Consider the following 17,152-nt stretch of genomic DNA (forward strand, 5'->3'; position numbering starts at 1 on the left):
ATACACACATCCATGTCCGAGGCAGGATTCGAACCTGCGACCGTAGCAGTCACACGGTTCCAGACTGAAGCGCCTAGAACCGCTCGCCTACTCCGGCCGGCCACTGTCGTCACTAATGGGTTCGGTATAGCAGCTCGTCCATGAATATGCGCTTTATGGGGTTCTCGGCGGACAGTGTCGATAGATGGCTACTGAGCTGTGCAGTCATTAGAGCCGCAGTAATTTTGTGTTGTTTTGACACGATTCGTGTTAGAGTACGACGATTTATTCATTTTGTTTTGATTTGCGCCCACTATTACGTATACACGATGGTGTCTTTCCATGTTTAGTGTAGCCTGTCATGACTGTTGAAACAGTTGCTCTTGAAACATTCAGTAAGTTGGCTGCCTTGGTTACTGATGCTCCAGCAAATAGGGCCCCCACAATCTGCCTCACTTTGCAACTCGGTTAGGTCTTTCATTGCACGTCGGCCTCGGCCCTCTCAATTCAAGTGCGATGTGTGCATTACTGCTAAACAACCTGCACTGATGCCTTGTCCGCACTGAAGACTCACAGTTCAGCGCCACACGTGCCTTACTTGCGTTGTTGGCCGTGAGACACAACCATCCCATTACCAATACCGTTCACATTTTTTTGCCTGTCCCCTGTATCTGCAGTCCCTGTCCATGCCTGACATGCTCGCTAGTTAGAGACTCCCACACGATACAGTGGCCGATGCGCAGTGACCAATTTTCGTCCAAAGCACTGGGCGAGTTCGTTCGTTTGGTTGGAAGGAAAGGCTGACACTTTCTGCCACTTTTCAGCCGATTGGCGATGACAGAATCGATATGCACGGTCTGCAGTCTTTCTCAAACGATTTTATAGAAACTATTGGATAAAAAAATCATTTTAGCATTACCTTACAGACTTACACGTTGGCATCAGGATGACGTGCCCATCGTTTCATTAATGGTCATAGTTATTAAGACCGATGATGCTGTGGTGTACGAGAAGGTGTCGTCGTTGAGTGACTGTCGGAGGATACAAGATGACTTGGACAAGATTTGTGATTGGTGTAAAGAATGGCAGCTAACTCTAAATATAGATAAATGTAAATTAATGCAGATGAATAGGATAAAGAATCCCGTAATGTTTGAATACTCCATTAGTAGTGTAGCGCTTGACACAGTCACGTCGATTAAATATTTGGGCGTAACATTGAAGAGCGATATGAAGTGGGACAAGCATGTAATGACAGTTGAGGGGAAGGCGGATAGTCGTCTTCGGTTCATTAGTTGAATTTTGGGAAGATGTGGTTCATCTGTAAAGGAGACCGCTTATAAAACACTAATACGACCTATTCTTGACTACTGCTAGAGCGTTTGGGATCCCTGTCAGCTTGGATTTAGGGAGCACATAGAAGCGATTCAGAGGCGGGCTGCTAGATTTGTTACTGGTGGGTTTGATCATCACGCGAGTGTTACGGAAATGCTTCAGGGACTCGGGTGGGAGTCTCTAGAGGAAAGGAAGCGTTCTTTTCGTGAATCGCTACTGAGGAAATTTAGAGAACCAACATTTGAGGCTGACTGCAGCACAATTTTACTGCCACCAGTTTATATTTAGCAGAAATTAGGGCTCGTACAGAGGCATATAGGCAGTCATTTTTCCCTCGTTCTGTTTGGGAGGAATAGAAGATGCTAGTTGTGGTACGAGGTACCCTCCACCACGCACCGTGTGGTGGATTGCGGAGTATGGATGTAGATGTAGATGTAGAAGACACAATGGACTCGCATTCTGGAGGACGACGCTCCAACCCCGCGTCCGGCCTCCAGATTCAGGTTCTCCGTGACTTCCCCAAATCACTTCAGGAAAATGTCAGGATGTTTCCTTTGAAAGGGCACAACCGATTTCCCTCCCCATCCTTCCCTAATCCCAGCCTCGCTCCGTCTCTAACGGCCTCGTTGTCGACGGGACGTTAAACACTAATCTCCTCCTCCAGTTATTAAGGTATTTGCGTTTAAGTAAGACACTGCGCGAAATTTGGAAAATTTTGGAATGAAAAATGGAGGTCACTATGATTTTGCGTTTGATGCATATTACATAATATATTGCTGCGTATGAAATTTAGTTAACATATTGAGTTTTTATTTAGACTAGGGTGGAGCATATACCTATCACAGATCTCGAGAAAATGGTCTGATGTAGCACACTCATTTGTGATCTCGTCCCGAGTGATAAAGCCTGAAATATCTAGAATATCCCTCACAATTTATAAACGGTTTGAGATATCTAAATGAGATTTTGGCAAATGATAGCACGCAAAGAGGAGAGTATTTTACCGTATGGTTAATACTTAAAATATCATTATTTAACGTGTTATTCCACCAAATACAGAGTTTTCCGATGACAAAATGTAATTTTTAAGGGCTATTGATAGCTGCTGAAATGAGAAATGCTATGGGTTTTGGAACAACGTAAGACGAAACATTACACATTTATTTTGTATCGAGGAGGTGCATTTTCATAAGATATTGGCCTTACTTTTCGTCAGTTCCTCACTTAAACTTAATAAACCATTGTTTCAACAGACTCTCGCAATTGTATTTGCATATCATATTAGTGAGGTGAGCTAGTATAAACTCCACTGTGTTTTCGTAAAAAAATTTTACCATGTCAATAACAGAAATGTGTAGGTTTTACTCAAAATTCACCATTCATTAGGCTTCTCTCAAAGTTACAAATGGCTAACAAGTTAGGCGAAAATAAATCGCTGCATTTTCGGCGGAATTCGTTTTATATACTAACCAAAGCAGAGGTGACAGATCTTTTTGAATGGTCACCATGCAAGCATGAGCGTGAACGGTCTCCACTTCATATTTTCAAAAAAATGTGATTGTAGGCATCCGCTTAGAACGGCTCTTTCCCTCCAGTGGTCGGCATTTCCCCTCCAGCACCTTCTGGCAACCACCATCACTTCTGCCCTCCCTACGTGTGCCCTGCCAACTACACATCTACTGATCTACTGGCCACGGTATTCTGCGCAGACTCTAACTGTGCGTCCATACTGAGTGTGGTGGATCAACTGCAAATAGATTATATGAATACATAAAGAGTGGCGACACACCGCGTCCGACAGTTTTGGCGGGATCCGCCTGGTTAGGTTAGGTTAGAATCTATTCTGCGACGGAGGTCAGAATCTATTTTAACCTCATAGGGCGGGATGGATGCCACAACGCCTGTGTGCTTGGAGGCGAGTGCTGCTTTGCGACTTTCGCTATTAAAAGGAAGCTGAATGCATCTGAATGAACTATATCTTCTTCGAAAAATCCTTGGTGAGTACCTTTCATTTTATCACCAGTTACTGGAGTAACCAGATAAGTTTTATAAATACATGAGATCAAGAGAGAAACTTGATGTTACGTACTCGATATGAGTCGTAGTTACACTGAAAAGAAAGAAAGATTACAAACAACTTACATAACTACAAATAAATTCAGCAGAATAGACATAGGGCTCTCACTTAACTTCCAATGACTGTCGTTCAGCACATCCGTGGAGACAGTCATAAGTGGTAGAATAATAACTCTGTACACCTAAAGCGTTGAGCAGTGGTAACATATACACCACATTTGCAAGACAACTCAAATAACAGAATCACTACCAAACTGGCATAAAACACCAATAAATAGCAATAAAAATTCATAGGCAGCTAATGTCCACCTACCACAATCGAAAAAACATCAATTACAGTAACTTTAATAATGTGATACGCCTCGCTTGACACATGAACAAATTATTTTTTTGAGGTTAGAATTTCTGATGAAGATTTTTCTTACCAGTGGTTTCCAGTCGGCCCTTAGATTCAGAATTATATCCCGATTACGATATTTTTTATCCTCAGGATACCGAGAACTCCTGCTTTCTTGCACTTAACTTATCATTTTCCCTCAGTCCATAATTCCTGTGCGAGAACGTCGGCCCATTCAACCGAAGAAAACAAACTGAATTGAATTTCACCCATTGTCCTCCGAAGTCTGTATGCTCGGGCGATGAGAATGGTTGCACTGTGAGCGCGCACGTTCGAAAAATCGGCCGACGTCGGCCGTCGTCGGTCCTCGGCGGAATCCACCAACATCGGCGCCACAGTGACCGCAGCCTAATGGACCGGCACCTAACGGACTGAAGGCGACATCGCTGAGTCTGCGTCTACATATATCCTCTCCAAGCCACTGTGAAGTGGATGACAGAGTATACGTCCCACTGTACCAGTTATTAGGATTTTTTCCTGTCCCATGCTCGTACGGAACGCGGAAACAGTAATTATTTAAAAGCCTCCGAGCGTGCTGTAATTAATCTAATCTTGTCCTCAAGATCGCTACAGGAGGTAAAAATAGGAGATTTTTAGTACATTTGTAGACTCATCATTTAAAGCCGGTTCTTGAAACTTTATAAGTAGGCTTTCTCGTGATTTTTAACGTCTGTCTTCAAGAGTCCGCCAGTTCAGTTTCTTATTCTCCCATGGATCAAACAAACCTGTGATCATTCATGATCCCCTTCACTTTTAGTCCTATTTAATACGGGCCTCACACATTTAAACAATATTCTAGGGTAGGCAGCACGAATGATATGTACGCAGTCTAATTTGTAGGCAGATTGCATTTCTCCAGTGTTCTGCCAATAAATTGAAGTCTACCATCCGTCTTATTTTACCCATGACTCAGTCCGTGTCCATTTCATATCCCTACAAAATGTTGCACCCAATTATTTGTATGAGTTGACAGATTCCACCCGTGACTAACTGGTATTACAGTCCTAGGATCTACGTTTCTCCGTGTAGTGAAGTGCACAATATTATATTTCTGAACATTTAAAGCAAGTTGTCAATCTTCGCAACCCTTTTAAATCTTATCGAGATCTGACTAAATATTTATGCAGATTCTTTCAAACTGCATAGTCTACAAAAAGGCTAATGTAACTATTAATACGGTCTGAAAGGTTATTAGCATACAACATGACCAACAAGGGTCCCAGTACACTCCCAGGGTACACCCCAAGTTACTCCCAATTCTGTCGATGACTCTCTACCCAGGACAAGTTGCTGCGTTTCCCTACCAAGAAATCCTCAATCCAGTCACAAATTTCGCTTGCTCCCCATTTTTGCTTTTAACAATAAGTGTAGATGTTGTACTGAGTCGAACGCTTTTCGGAAATCGAAAATGGACTGAAATCTGTCTGACTACCTTGATCCAAAGCTTCCAGTGTGTCTAATGAGAAATGAGGCCGGTCATTGCAAACGAATGGATGCAGCATCATGACAACGCCCCATGTCACAGTGCCGCTTCCATCACGTAACTATTGACCTCAAAAGGTATTCCTGTTATTGCACTGCCTCCCTATTCACCTGATTTCAGAAGCTGTAAAATTTCTAAAAAGGACATCATTTTGGGACTATAGGAACATTAAAAAGAATGCCTTTCAGCGCTGCCACCAAGACTGGGAACAACGACCTCACCAGTGTACAGCTGCTGGAGGGAACTACTTTGAAGTGGACTCTATTGTTGTTTGAAAAAAAAAAACAAAAAAAAATATGCAGATAACAAACCAGTCTCGTTGGTAGTATCAAACACCTCGTATTATGGAGTTGTTGCTGTTTCTTTAGAAGTTACGTTGCAGTGATTGTATTCCATGGAATGTGCCTCCCATTATGAATTGTTGTACTACGTGCATAACTATACAGAGCATAGTGAACTATTCTTTTAAACTTGAGCCATAGCTCCACTACATGCTCCTGTCCTGTGCTGTAAGTTTCAAGTTTCTCACTGAGCTATGAAAATACCGTTTTCTTTGTCTGGTTTATTGAACATATCTTTCAACTTGTTCAAAAAATGGTTCAAATGGCTCTGAGCACTATGGGACTTAATATCTAAGGTCATCAGTCCCCTAGAACTTAGAACTACTTAAACCTAACTAACCTAAGCACATCACACACATCCATGCCCGAGGCAGGATTCGAATCTGCGACCGTAGCGCTCGCGCGGTTGCAGACTGAAGCGGCTAGAACCACTCGGCCACACCGTCCGGCTTTCAACTTGTGTTAGTTGGCCTTTGTACTTTGGTAATCAAAATTGCCACAACTCCGTCATTGTCACTGATACCAGTTTCGATGTGCACGTACGAGAAGAGGTGAGCTCTATTTGTTGTCGTTAGATATAAGACATTTCCACCATGAGTGAGGTTCCCAACCATCTGTTTCAGGTAGTTTTCAGAGAAAACACCTACTAGTATTTCAAAGGATGTTTGGTGACGCCCCCGACTAACAAAATTTTAATTTTCCCAGTTCATTCTTTGGCCATTAAAGTCTCCACCGATGATTACAGTATGATTCGGGAACTCACATACAAGCGAACTGAGATTTCCTGTAAGATCTACGGTTACATCAGAACGTGAGTCTGGTAGGCGAGAAAGAATTATAATTTCATGCCCATGCGTGATACTGAGTCTTGTCCAAACAGTCTCGCATGAAGCTTCAATTTCTATCTCGGTGGATCTGAGTATCTTGTGTAAAGCGAAAAATACACCACCTCCATTTCGCACTAGACTATCCTTTCGATATATGCTTAAATTTCCCCAAAAACCTAACTACCGTCAACTTCAAGCTTTAACCAGTTTTCTGTGTCTAGCATTATGCAAGCTTCACTGGTCTTTAGGAGCGCTTCAGACTCTAGCAATTTGCTGCAACTGCTTCAGCACTTAACTTTTAGGACTTTAATATCCTCACCTGTGAGGAGGCATTCCTTTGGATCTTACACTTCTGGGTCTTCTCCAATTGTAGTTTTGTGGCTGGATGGAGAGCCACCTGACCTAAAAACCCTTATACGCACCCCCCACACTGTCAGCTACCTGGGTAGCAACCTCTGGTGTGTAGTGCACACCTAAGCATTTACGGGGATGCTATAGTTTCCACACCAATGGTGCAAGTCCAGGAAATCGCAACCTAGCATGTCACAGAATCTTCGAAGTCTCTCTTTCAATTCTTACATTCGATTCAGAACCAAGAAGTCACTAGATGTTCTGGGAACAACGCTGCTTCGTTGAAACTCCGAGTACGACGCTGGTCTTCTCAACCCTGCTCTGTCGGTATCTGGAATGATCCTATTTTTACCTCGGAGCCCAGATATCTTCTGTTCCAACGTGCGCCACAATCTGCAGTTGGTTATTCCCTGTTCCCTGAACGGCTGCCACAATAGACACACTGAGTACAGCTGACGTTTCTTCCGCCCTTTGCTGCCATTTCCCTGAAAGGTACCATCGGTCGCCGTACATTTGAACGCTGTCGCATGACACGCCAAGTCACTGTCTCACGCCACATGTGTGCTAGCGACAGAAGTTTCTGCTTTGATTTTGAGATTGACTCTGTACAAGAAACGAGAAGCGGTACTGCGATAAATATTTATTTTGTTTGTCTTGTGGACAAATATCCATCTATTTACGATCACATCAGTGAGGAATAGAGCAGCAAGTATGTTCGAGGTAAAGAAGATGATATATCAGAGGTAAGTTTAATTTATTTGAAAAAGACAAAAAAATGTAGATAAACAGAAATACGTAATGTACTTTTCTTTGAAAAATGTACACAAACTATATCTTTAGGAGGCGCTGACCCACAGTTCTTCTATATTTCAGAAATGTTATGTTACCGCCTTGAGCTGCTGGTATAATACTTTATTCACACAACCAGTTTCAGTCCTCTGACCATCATGAGGTACCTATCTACCAAATAACATATTAATAATACTAATAATAACTAACATTACAGGCTTACAATGAAATGAACACCCTTAGCTGCTTACAGGCGTTGACATACGTCAACGGGGACAGATGAAAATGTGTGCCCCGACCGGGACTCGAACCTGGGATCTCCTGCTTACATGGCAGACGCTGTACCCATCTTTTTCTTTTTTTATTTTTTTCGTTGCATTTGTTCGGTGCGGATGTCCCAGGATACCCGTTCAAGTTCAGTGTTGAGGCATTGACTCAGTTTTTTATTTTTTATTACAGAGGGCAGCTAGCCCTCTGACCGAACACGCTGAGCAACCGTGCCGGTATACATCTGAGCCATCGAGGACACACAGGATAGCGCGACTGCAGGGATTTATCTCTGGCACGCCTCCCGCGAAACCCACATTCTCAACGTATTGTCCCGCACTACATTCGTAGTGCCCCCGCCCATTATACTCATTACTCGCGGCGCGTTGCCGATTCCCGTAAGAGTTCGGGCACTGTTTGTGCATTCGCACAGAAGAAGACGGTCAAGTGGCCGGTGAGCCTTAACTATACATATACTAAGGTGTTATCTGTTCTTTCGGACATGTCCGAAAGAACAGGTGCCATCTTGGTATAATTACAAGCTTAAACTGTTATGTAAATATTAACAACACAGAATTCGTAATAAAACGTCACATACTCACATAAATGTATTTACAGGATCATCTTAAGCAAAACAAAGACATTATCGTCATTTGATAAAGCTATGAACTATATACACTCAAAGTAAAAGTATACTACGACACAATGATGTCCCATCAAACACCAGAGTGCACTGCTGTTAAATCGAACATCACTGACACTGTTCAATGTTTTCTCTAACCTACCGTGATGATGCTTTCTAATAAAGATAGAGTTTTTGCTTTAAAAGCGTGGTACAAAGGTGCTTATAATTTAATATTAAATAAATTGAATAATAATTTCAGCACTTTTTCATCTACAACTTAGGCTGTCTCCAGTTTATGGAAAAATTTGAGAAAAGTGGATCTGCAGCCGATTGCCACAAGTCAGGTAAGTCATCAATAAATGATAGAACTAACAATAAGCTTAAATTTTTAAAAGAGATTATCCAGAACCCTAAAATTTCTAGTCATATGCTGTCTCTCGAACAGGATATTTCAAGACTTCTGTGCAGAAGATTTTTCATAAGGTAAAATTCAAACATACACAGATACATAACACATTTCAAACATGGGCTATTAAAAGACGATCGTGGTTGTAGGCTTCAATTTTGCAAGATAATATTAAATTAATTAACAGAAGGTGATAGTGAGATATTTTCTAACAAGAAAAACTCCCCATCGCACCCCCCTCAGATTAATTGGTAAGATAACCCAGTGGATAGCCCGTCAAAAACCGAGCGCCGATCAAGCATGAAAGCAGGAAGAAGGCGTACTGAACTACGAAAAAGGAAGCAAAATAGAAAAAGTGAACGGCCGATGTTTAAGACGTGCAACATTAACGGCAAGTCATTAGCCGCGGAGTCGTGGTTGTGTGGTTAGGGGGTTGGGCTGCGAAGAGGAAGGTCGGCGTTCAACCCTCCCTCATGCGGCATATCTTTTTCTTCCCAAAATTTAAACTATCCTTACGGTCCATGACGTGTCTCTTCGCTGAATTCAAATTTGTGTCTGTGTCATGGTGTAACGTCTGTTTGCAACACGAGGCGTAACAAAGGGGCCTCCAGACGTACGCACCTCCACTTTGTTCCACACAAGTACCACATTTTCTGACTCTTGCTTTCCGCTATGGAAGTTTTGACTCTTGAATTCGTTTGTTGTAACACATTCCACTCACGTTTATTTGTTGTTTTCATTTCTGTGAGATGTCTATGCGTCATCTCTCCTGCTCTCATTGGTCATCACATTTACCTGCGACGGTGATACACTGAAGAGCCAAAGAAACAGGTATAGGCATGCGTATTCAAATACAGAGATATGTCAACAGGCAGAATATGCCGCTGCGGTCGGAAATGTCTACATAAGGCAACAAGTGTCTGGCGCAGTCGTTAAATTGGTTACTGCTGCTCCAGTGGCAGGTTGTCAAGATGAAAGTGAGTTTGAGCGTGGTGTTATAGTCGTCGATCTAGCGATGGGACACAGCATCTTTGAGGTAGCGATGAAGTGGGGATTTTCCAGTACGACCGTTTTATGAGTGATCGCGAATATCAGGAATTCAGTACAACATCAAATATCCGACGTAGCTGCGGCCGAAAAAAGATCCTGCAATAACGCAACCAACGACGGCTGAGGAGAATCGTTCAACGTGACAGAAGTGCAACTCTTCCGCAAATTGCTACATATTTTTCACTGCTGGGCCATCAGCGTGCGAACCATTCAACGAAACATCATCGAGATGGGCTTTCGGAGCAGAAAGCCCACTCATATTCCCTTGATGATTGCACAAGACAAAGCTTTACGCCTCGCCTGGGCCCATCAACAACGACATTGCACTGTTGATGACGAAACATGCTGCCTGATTGGACGAATCTCGTTTCAAAGTGTATCGAGTGAATGGATGTGTACGGGTATGGAGACAACTTCATGAATCCATGGACCCTGCACGTCATCAGAGTAGTGTTCAAGCTGGTGGAGGCTCTGTAATGGTGTGGGGCGTGTGCAGTTGGAGTGATATGGGACCCGTGATACTTCTAGATACGACTCTTGACAGGTGACACGTACGTAAGCATCCTGTCTGCTCACCTGCATCCATTCATGTCCATTGTGCATTCCGACTGATTTGGGCAATTCCTGCTGGATAATGCAACAATCCACACGTCCAGAATTGCTACTGAAGTGCCTCCAGGAACAGTCTTCTGAGTTTAAACACTTCTACTGGCCACATTATATCATATCTGGGATGCCTTGCAACGTGGTGTTCATCAGAGATATCCACCCCTTGTACTCTTAAGGATTTATGGACAGCCCTGCTCGATTCTTAGTGTCAGTTCCCTCCAGCACTATTCCGGACATTAGTCAAGTCCATGCCGCATCGTGTTGTGGCACTTCTATGAGCTCTCAGGGGCGCTAAACAATATTAGGCAGGTGTACCAGTTTGTTTGACTCTGTAGTGTATATTCTTACCATATGATTCACATTTTGTAACCAATGTATAGTATGAGAATTACAAGGACTACAGAAGGACAACAGATACAGCAATGACTGGATGCACAGTCCATAAATTTGTGAACAAAGATTTGAAGACAGATCTCCCACCTGGCAGTGACCACTCAATCACAATGACATCGTTGCTGCAATGCGCTCCATGTTGCACGTCTTGAGCTTGGACCATTCACTTTCTATTTTGCTTCTTTTCTCACAGTTCAGTGCATGTATTCCTGTTTTCATATTGGCTCTGTGTTCCGTTTTTGACGAGCTATCCACTGGCTCATTTTACCATTAAATATAAGGGGATTCGATGGGGAATTTCTCTTACAAGATAATTTAAAATGAGTTAACCCTCAGACAATCAGAGCAGCTCAACAGGCATAACTGCACCTACTGGTCTACAGAGAATGATAGAACTATTTCTGAGGGCCTGTCAAATCAACTTGGTGTTACCATTGAAATACGTCAGGCTGTAGTCAGCTTCGTGTTTCATTCTCCTTTTTACTCAGCATACTTAATCATTCGATAAGACTGAAAGATGTGTGCGCAAATGGTAATGCATATGAACTGTCTTCTTGGACATATTGAATTGATAATTATTAAATTGTTATCTCTACAAATGAAAATCCTATCACAGGCAAGAATGATCAAAAATCTTTATCTGTTAAATTTACTTCTACGATACCTTAGCTGGTCAATGCACTAAATTGGTGAAGAATAAATTTACCTTTTAACCAATAAAAACTCTCACGTATTCAATGTGAGGGTAAGTTAGTATCCTAGCTTTTGATATTCAGTGGTCAAATCGGATGCAGGTTGGAATGAGGAAAATCTTTACTCAACATTTACTGTGGCCTAATGCTTGATGGTACTTTACCAATCAGCATCTGCAACGGCGTTGTCTCCGTGCTGGACCTGAAACGCTAATTCCCTACACTGGCCTTCAGTGAATTCACTCAGTCTCGACTTTCTTGCGTTCTGTAAAACGTAAATGTTTCCCCAGTCGAAATAATGGCTATTGCAGACTCGCTAAGGGTTGGAGCGATGTGCACAATTCCGTTGCCCGCAGGAATAATCCACTACCTTTTCGCTATTTGTCACACGATACGTGAAGCATATCGTCAACACTTCGCAGATGCAAAGATCTCAATGCCCCCGCTATTTTCCACACACACGTGTAGTCCGCCACGAGATGAGAGAGATCTAGAAATTTTTAGTTCTTAAAATGCTTTTATATAATGATGATCTCCCCACCACGTCGCGTTTGCTTCGCCCAGTATGGCTACAGCCAACAGCCATCTCGTTAGAGGTGAATTTTTATTTTTCTTGCTGGGTCGCCATTAGTCCTGTTAAAGCCATGCAGCCACTTACCCTCGGTCCTGGCCATATTTACATTAAAAGGAATATTGTATTGTTCTGGTCTTATCCCTTTCTGCTCTGAAGCTTGGCATCCTTTTGTTAAGTGGGGTTTTCCAATGCCATTAACCACCTGCTCGGTTCATTTCCAAAACGCATTTCACTTTAACTTATTTATGCATACCCCTCTCCTTATATTGGTAGATATTGTTTTGTTAGTTTTTCGTACATGAGGTTACTGCAACTGCTTTTTGTTGATAATATTGTTTTCTAAGGATCTCATACTGTGTCATACTGCCGATATGGACCGAGCTCATGTAAGGTCTGTAAAATCCGAGTACCTTACAAGATAGATCCAATTAATCAATCAATTCCGCTATATATCCAAAAGAGCGGTACCATCTGTGAGAGTGGGTGATGGCTGTAGAGAATTCCCTTTATTTTCTCTTAATTTTAAGCACATGTGTAATTCGTTCTGGTAGCTAGCGGAGAGTGAAAACAAGCCACTTTCAGTTTCTGCTCGCTTTGGCCCGCCTGTAGCAGACGACGTGGCTAATTGGACGTGTGCCGGGCTGGTGGGATTGACAGGGGTGGACAGTGCTGGCCAAATGAGCCCTACAAGCGACCGCCTGCTATGGCACACACCACAGCAGGGTTTGGGGTGCGTTTTTGACAGAATTAGCCACGTGCAGGAGAAAACGCATTTGCGTGCTGAGTTCAGTCAACACACTCAGTTGGCGAACATGAATACAGAGGTTTCGCCGAACGACAGGCGACCCACACAAACGATGTGCCCCATCTGGTAACATCGCACAGTATTGTGCAGTAACCACGGGGTGTCTCCATAGGCGAGTCCCTTGTCTAGTGGCTACAGGCCACAGTCACCTTGATTGCAAATACTGAGTACACAAAGTTATGGAAAGTTTTTGATGGGACGCCAGTTAATAAGTCGGAACTCGGAATATTTGGGAACGGCGATATGTCACTGGACAGCAATGGCAAGTTGATGGAAAGGGAAGTTTGGATAGGCCGGCGTTCAGAATCTTCCAAGAGAATCAGTGTCGAATTTTCCAGAGCAAAATTTTTAGGAGGCTTCAGATAGGCGAAATAAAGTACGTGGCCTAATACGGGCGAAAATGGCAGTTTAGGCAGGCTCACACGATGGAAGGGGCAGGAAAGTAAATTATCAGATGCTTCCTCGCTGAGAGTCATAGTAAGCACTTCTTCACTGAGAGTCATAGTGAACGGGATTGATGTCAAGAGGTGCAGAGAACGGTCTTCTTCGCCATGACAGGAGAAGGCAGTTCACGAGGAGGTGCGCACCATGCCTGCATCTGACCCGGCATGCCATCTCACCCCGCTCGCTCAAATTATGTACGTGTCGCAGCCACGGTGTACGAAATTCGTATGGTATGATAGGCACGTTGGTTCACATTGATGTCAGACATCGTGTGGTGCCCTTTCGGCCATGATTTTACTCTTTGGCGTTCTATTCCTCTTTACTCACAAGCCTTCCGATGCAATCTTCACAACCACTTCAATTCCACGATTAGCAGTTGGTTAAAGTGATTCCTTGTTTTGTGAGAACTTTTCCATTCCTTTCCGGTTGAAGATCCACAATTATCACACGCTCATATATGCATACACACTCATTCTCCCGTGATGAGTATTTGAACCTTGTTTGTTCTGAGCAATCAATAAACTAGTCATAACAATGGATGTACGTAATTTGTAATCCTTGTTTCATTACACATCTGTTGTTCCCATCACTCGTTAGTAATAATTAATGTTTAATCAGCGCACATACCTACAGTTCACATGTTAGTGCCAGTCCTTTCCTTCTGTTTCCGTGCCCACAATTACATTACACACACTTGCACCATAGTGGGGGACTTACACCTGGAGAGGGGATACTCAGTACATGTCAGTGGCAAACCAGATCCACTGGAGTTCACCCCTTGTACCGTCTGTGACAGTCTCATGTCGTGGAGTGGGCCTCGTTTGTTTGATGTAACAGCAACTGGAGTGACAACCCAGAAATGTTGAGAACCTATGCCACTCGGGGGCAATAGAAAATTCACGACGACTACGACTCACTTATCTTCCATATTATGGATCCGGGTCGCATTACGCAACAGCTGTGCAAAACTATGTTGACGGGACATTTGGTGGGAAATTCATTGGACGATGAAGGACAACAACAGAATTGCCTCCCAGATTTCCCTATTTTACACAATGGATTTCTTCTTTTGGGGTTATGTTAAAGATAAAGTGTAGACTACAAAATCGCAAATAATTGAGCATATGAGAGAAACTATTTACTATTGAAGCCACTGTTTGTCCCATGTCGTCTGATGAAGTGTAACAACAAATATAGAAAACAGTTTGGGTAACAATGTTGTCATTAATCCTGAAACTTCAGTAAAGTCTTCAATTATTTCATAATTCCAACTGTTTGTTTTTTATTTAAATAGGTTAATATGAGTAGTCAGTTTTTACCCAACCAATATTTTGGTGACAGCGGTCCATCGCTTCATGTACTGAACTGAAAATATAAGTACTATAATTTTGTCCCCAATAATTTACAGCAGTTTTTTGTGAATTGCTGCATGAAGCTGAGATATGTATTTATTCCTTCAGACTGATGACCGTAGTAGTTAAGTCCCATAGTGCTCAGAGCCATTTGAACCATATTCCTTCTTTTATCATTTAGTGTTCGTTGGGATCTATGCAAGCCTGGATCACCAGGGCATTATTAACCGTAGTCGGATGCATAGTCTATGTCCACTGTCGTAATTTTTATGTTAATAAATTAATATTTTCAGGGCATTATTACCTTGGGTCCCTTACAGGGGTTACTCGCCCGAGACAAACCACATAAACCATGTTATCAAATACAGAGCTGTACCACTATTTTTTATTGAAGACAATCGATTTCGGGATAACATCTGACCATCTCCGTGACTGCTACACCAAAAAGAGAAAATCAGCTATCAATTGTGTGCAATTCAAATACATAAACGTTTTGTTTATGGACATTACATGTAGATCATCACTTATTAACACAAGAGAGTACTTACAAAAGCAACTCACGCGTATATTCTCACAGTTGCAATACGAGCCGTAACTTATTGACTGTTCGGTTACAATCACTTACTGTCTTTGTGAAACCTTCATGTGTTTTCAACATCAGAGACGGATGTGTGCACCCTGTTATCATGTTTTGATCTGAGTAGGACAAAGACCTTATGACGGAGGCCTCAAACATTACTGATTTAGTCCACAGACTTACTTTACTAGACTAGAAAAGGCGCATTTGTTACTGAAGCCTGACGCTGACATCTTACCTCACTAAACGTAAAGAAGTTCGTATATACTACTACTACGATCTTCTGAAACGAAGTTGCGTTGTAAGCTTTACGAGGTCGCCTAATCAAGTTCTGACGCTGTACTAGTATTTGCGTACTAGTTGAGTTTAATACATACATTGTAGAATAGTGGTATGAGAGGAAGTCACAAATACACATTTAAACCAGACTGTAGTTTTCACAAGAAGACACAAACGAGTAAATAACTTGTTATCAACTACAAATATTGCGTCCTACTCATAGGAGCACTTTTCTAACGAGCATACTATAAGAAGAATAGTCTACGTTTATCGAAGGTTATGAGAGATTAATAAATCTGGTAACACCATTAAAGTAACGCGACTCATCACTGTATGTGTCAGAACATAATTAATAATAAAGAATAACACAATACTTTTGTACTTACATTCTTTGCACTCATTAACTCTATGATTTTTCCCCCTCAACTCTTCCATTTGCTTCCTTTTGCGTTGTGAAAGATCTGCTGTATCAGGCACATAATGACTTGACTATGAACCGTTACAACACACTTTTAAACTTATATCACCAGCGGATTCACGAAAAGAAGGCTTTCTTGAGATGATCGTTTTCTGAAAATACAAAGAAAATACAGAGGTAAAAATTCCTTGAAGAAATCTCCATACCTGACCAGTTCCATACATGTCTTCCTCACGAAAGTGGTGAGAACAAACACTTCCAGCATTTTTATGCCATTAGTTTGGGGCGAAACAAGCGCTGTATCATTGGGGAAATACAGAGGCGAGCGAGTTTGCCGGGACTTACCGCAGTTCACTGCTACTCGCGCCACGTCTCTACAACGCGTTGGTGCTTAGCACACAAGTATTGAACCATAATTTAAGAACGAAATTAAAAGTTAAAGTTGCTTTTCCAAACTTTCTTATTGTAATGTTGTTGCATTAATTTGAGGTATAAGCGGTGCTGATATTCAAGACCATTAAAGTGGGTTAAAAGCTGTGAGCTGTCTGGGGAAGTTAACCTTGCATTACTGAGCAACTGTTTCACCAGGTATCCAGTCTAGCTTACCAAATTCCCAACCAGACTAACATTAATTATAATGTTTTAATAGTCATATGACAACCGGTGATATATATATATATATATATATATATATATATATATATACACATAAGAGAATTTAAATAAAAAGAAATAAATCAGTTTATATTTGGAAATTTATTTTAACATTGATTGATCATTGAAATTTCAGCATATTAAACTCGATTCATAACTAAACTGGTGCCTTATTTAGGATTGTGAAAATGTGAGTTTGTAATCTTACAGAACACATCAAATATGGAGCGAAGATTGGGAGACTGCATACAACACTGCATTCATAAAATAACACATGAAGAACGTTGAAACATATGCAAGAGGAAATTAACCGCAACCAACCGATTCAATTTTCACCCAAAGAATTTACATTCGTAGTGCAATCCTGCCCGTCATGTAATTACCACACACTGGTATACTAAATTCATACTAACTCTCTGTGAAATCTTC

The sequence above is a fragment of the Schistocerca serialis genome, chromosome 4 (genome assembly GCF_023864345.2).
Source record: "Schistocerca serialis cubense isolate TAMUIC-IGC-003099 chromosome 4, iqSchSeri2.2, whole genome shotgun sequence".
Classification (NCBI taxonomy): domain Eukaryota; kingdom Metazoa; phylum Arthropoda; class Insecta; order Orthoptera; family Acrididae; genus Schistocerca; species Schistocerca serialis.